Here is a 4562-nt window from a genome sequence, read left to right on the forward strand (position 1 = left end):
GAAAAACCAAAAAAAAAAAAAAAAAAAAGAAAGAAAGAAAAAAAGAGAATTAACCCTTATAATAATAATAACAATAATAGTAATAATAGTAATAATAATAAACCTGTGTATGTGAGTCTGAGCACATGTGCGTTGCGTGCCTGACCTGGACTAGTATTACAGTGACTTGAGCTGCCCTATGTGGGTCCAGGAACCCAACCGCACTTTCCCCCACCTCCTATCAGCGCGCGGACCACGGACGCGCGCGGAGATTCACGGCAGTCACTCCCCCAGCTAGCTGAGTACACGGTCGCGGTGCACACGCCTCGCCTGCACCAGCGCGAAGCCCGCCCCGGCCGGACCGCCTCTGCGCACGCGCACAGGTCGCTAATGCGGCCGCTCTAGGCCCACAGCGTCCGCCCGCCTCGCAGGCACGGGCGCTCCCGCTGCCCGCCGGGTCCCCTGGCGCGGGGAAGGCCGGTCCCCCGGTGTCCCCTCGCAAACACGGCGCGGGCCGCGCTCACTCGGACGCGCTCTGCTCCAGAAGGCTAACCGCTCCGCCCTCGGCGGGCCCGGCCTCCGTCCGCGGCCCACAATCCCCCGCTCGGGGGGGTTTCCGGTGGCGAGGCTCGGAGCCGCGCACCTTCTCTGCGCCCGTCGGTCCTGGGCAACGCTTCTCTCCCCGCAGGCTAATAGTTTTCCCACCGCCAAGTCGTAAGAATAATGCCTTAAAAAAGATTCGGTTTGTTATGCGAGCAGCATCCCAATAGTACACAAGTATATCCAAAATAGCTACGCAATTAAAAAAAAAAAAAGTCGGGCGTGGTTGAGGCAGGAGGATTCCAACTCCAGTCTGGGCTACATAGCGAGATTCCGTCTCAAAAACTACGGAGGAGGAAAACAGTGGAGTGTAGTAATCCGTACATTTGGGAGGCTTAGGTAGGATCGGTGTTTCTTGAGGGGCCTGGGCTACCTGGAGGGGGGGCGGGGGGGGGGCTTGTTCCGTTGGGTGTGGCATGGAGCTCAACCCACGCTGCTGTCTTTATAAATGCAATTTCCGGATAAGCACACAGCGGTGTTTGGTGCATATCTCTCCAGGTCTTAAACACGTTTTTAATGGTGGTCTGTTTTCATTGTTTAGGGAAGCCCTAATTAGTGTGCTTTTAAGGTATTTACAGTTTTTCAGCAGTGATAGGTTGCTAGATCAAAGGGAGCACGCATTTGTAAGATTCTGAATGTTAAGTTTCCTTAGAAGTGTTTTTTTTCAAGTGCACTTTCCCAATAAGAGTATTAGAACGCTGCGAGAGAGTGTACCACATTCCATTGCGAATCAGTCTTTTAAAAGCTCTTGTATAAATTTGTATTTTGCTACCTCGGTATAAAGCCGAATACTTTTCATATATGTACTGGTTCTTTGTGAATTCCTGGTTTATAGTTTCTATTTATTTTAAATTTGAGGTATTCACAGTTTTTAAAAATCTACAGTGCTTTTGCATATTAGCAACATTATCTTTTTATTTAACTATTGCAAAAATTGCTTGGTTATAGAATTCCTCTTTTAAGGTAGGCAGTAATGTTTGGTTTGTGAAGGACGGCTTTAACTTTTGTGTGGGCGTGTCTGTCGGTCTTGTTTCCACCTCAGCTTGCTGCTTAACTTGCTGCATTTCCTTGGTAGCTGCAGGGATTTTAATATACATGTGCACACACACACTGTCTACTCCATCTGAAGTGTACTTAAAAGGAGCAAGATTAGCCGGTCGGTGGTGGCACACACCTTTAATTTCAGCACTCAGGAGGCAGAGGCAGGTGGATCTCTGAGTTCGAGGCCAGCCTGGTCTACAGAGCAAGTCAGGGCTACACAAAGAAACCCTGTCTCCAAAAGCAACCAACAAAAAAGAGCAAGTTTTTAAAAAGGGAGATAGCTTGGTAAAGGCTCTTTGCTGCGAAGCTTAAGTTCCTAAGTTTGATCCTTGCAACCTACATGGTGGAAGGAGATGAATGACTCTGATAAGTTGTGATATACATTTCTTCTCACATATTAAAGTAAATGTAATAAAATTTAAAAGGAGCAAAGGGGGCTAGAAGTACATTAGCTAGAATCTTTGAGACCCCAGATATGGTCCTCAGCATTGCCAAAACAAAAAGAAAAAAGGGAAGAGTCTAATATCCATACCATTTATTTAATGGATATTGAGTCTTCTCTACTGATAGAAAATGCTGCCTTAGCCAGATGGTGGTGGAGCATGCTCTTAATCAGGAGGCAGAGGCAGATGGATCTCTGAGTTTGAGGCCGGTCTGGTCTACAGAGGGAGTTTAGGTCAGACAGACAGGGCTACATGGAGAAACACGAAAAACTTGCCTCACTGGCCCTGTCTGATGTGCCTTTATTTTTAAAGTTTCAGTGGTGTGAGTCCCAACGTTAAGTCTTAAGAACTAGACAGGTAGAGTCACAGCACTTCCTAGCCCTTGGGACGCAAAGGCAGGTGGATCTTTTCGAGTTGGGGCCAGCCTGGTCTATGTAGAGTTCCAGGACAGCCAGGGCTAAGGCGTGGGACCCAAGAGTCACACATTTGATTGGAGTTTGTTAGTTACTTTTCTCACTGCTGTGATCAGACACCTGAGGGAAGCAGCTCAGGGAGAAAGGCATATTTCAGGTTGGATTTCTGTGAATTATTTTGAAATTATTTTGTTTCTATTATTGCTTAAATTTATTCATTATAATTGCTTTAATTTTATATTACATATAATATATAATATAAATGTTATATATTTAATTTAATTTATTATAATTATTTCTATAAATAATAACAGTTACTTGTTTTTAAAATTATTTTGAAGGGATACAGTTCATCATGGTGAGGAAGGGATGCAGTAGGAGTATGAAGCAGCTGGTCACGTGACACACACATCCAGGAAGCAGAGACATGAATGCTGGTCTCAGCTTTCTTCCTTCGTTTCTTCCTTTCATGTTTGGGCCCTCCGCCTATGGATGTTGCTGTCATATCTCAGATGGGTCTTTCTCCTTCAGTTAACTCAGTCTAGAACAGCCCTGCTGCCATCCAGAGCTGGTCTCTTTCAAGTTGACAATCTATCACAAGTTCGTCCCTTGTCACCTTGACAACCAAACATACATCTTTTGTGTCATGACTTTTTATCCCTTGTGGCCACTGGCTCATGACCAACTCATGATAAAGGCATTCAGTCCAACTTTGCGATCCACAAGGTGGGCTCCTCCATAGCTGCCCTCAGGACACCCTGCTGTCCTGGGGTAGAGCTCCGGGTTTCTCTTTAATTGCACTAATCTCGTTTACAATTATGGTGCTTTCAGGCATAGCATGTTTGTAATTTTAAACTTGTTCACATCTGCCCCAGAATTTGGTCTCCCTAACTGACGATTCAGACAAGAGCAGCAGACAGCACTCATGACACAGCGTGGCTGCAAGCTGGCTTTGAATTATTTTCCACCAAAAACATTAGTCAGTTGCTTTTGAGTTTCTGTCTATCAGATTCTCCGGACATGGGCAGAATGGAGTACTTATCTCAGAAACCTCATGCGCTGGGTCTCCACTGCCACATTTCTCTTGGCGTTCTGCTCTTCCAGATTCCATGAAAACGCCCCACTAAGTTCTGCTTACGGCAATCCAGACATCTCTGGAGCAAAGTTCCAAAGTCTTGTACATTCCTCCCACAGGCCGTTTCCAGCAGTCTAAGAACAACATAGTCGTGTTCACCACAGCATCAGCGCCACTCCTGAGCACCAGCCTGTCGGACACAGTTCAGAGATGGAGCGTGGGAGAATTCTGAGTGTTTGTGAGGAAGCTTCAAGACACTGAGAGTCTTGGGACCTTAGTTCTTCAAACCACAGAATTGTTCTTGCAGTGTGTTTCCGTGCTCCTCCCAGGCATAGCAGTGAGCTCACTTCAGATTGTTCATTACAGGTGGTATGGTTATTTGAATATGTGCCTCTAAGGAAAAGGAAAATCATGGTTTTGCCACACGCAGTTTATCCTAATAATTGTACACTTTCGTCACGTGATTCTTCTAACCCTCAGTATAAATTGCTCTGAATAAAGTTGGCTATTGCATGAGACTTTAGTCTGCCTCATTTATTGGTTTCATTCTCGCAAGTGCCACTCCCTCTAGGTGACACCAGCTTTCTGTCTGGTTGTTTCTTCATTGCCATGATGAGATGCCAGGCAAAAGCAACTTCAGGACCAAAGGACTCGCTTTGTTCTAGTTTTAGTATGTCATTGTAGGACGAGTGGTGAGCTGTGTCCTGCCGCCTGGCTAGCTTAGCCCCGAAATAATTACACAGAAACTGTATTCATTTAGACATTGCCTGGCCCATTACTTCTGGCCTCTTATTGGCTAACTCTCACATATTAGTTTAACCCATTTCTATTAAATCTGTGTATCATCATGTGACTGTGGCTTACCGGCAAGATTCTAACATACATTCGTCTCAGACCAGAGATTCATGGCGTCTGCCTGACTCTGCTCTTCCTCCCAGCCTCCAGTTTTGTCTTCCCCACCTATCTAAGTCTTTGCCCTATGAAAAGGCCAAGGCAGTTTCTTTATTCAAC

At 45.6% G+C, this 4562-nt stretch overlaps 1 long non-coding RNA gene across 1 annotated transcript; it reads left to right on the top strand.

Moving 5' to 3' along the window:
• Positions 1 to 399: 399 nt before the first annotated feature.
• LOC119822019 lies at positions 400 to 4069 on the top strand. Its single transcript, XR_005286648.1, has 2 exons — positions 400 to 918; positions 3671 to 4069. It is a non-coding gene; the product is annotated as an uncharacterized LOC119822019 (long non-coding RNA).
• Positions 4070 to 4562: the final 493 nt, after the last annotated feature.

This window comes from Arvicola amphibius, chromosome 1 (assembly GCF_903992535.2).
Source record: "Arvicola amphibius chromosome 1, mArvAmp1.2, whole genome shotgun sequence".
Classification (NCBI taxonomy): domain Eukaryota; kingdom Metazoa; phylum Chordata; class Mammalia; order Rodentia; family Cricetidae; genus Arvicola; species Arvicola amphibius.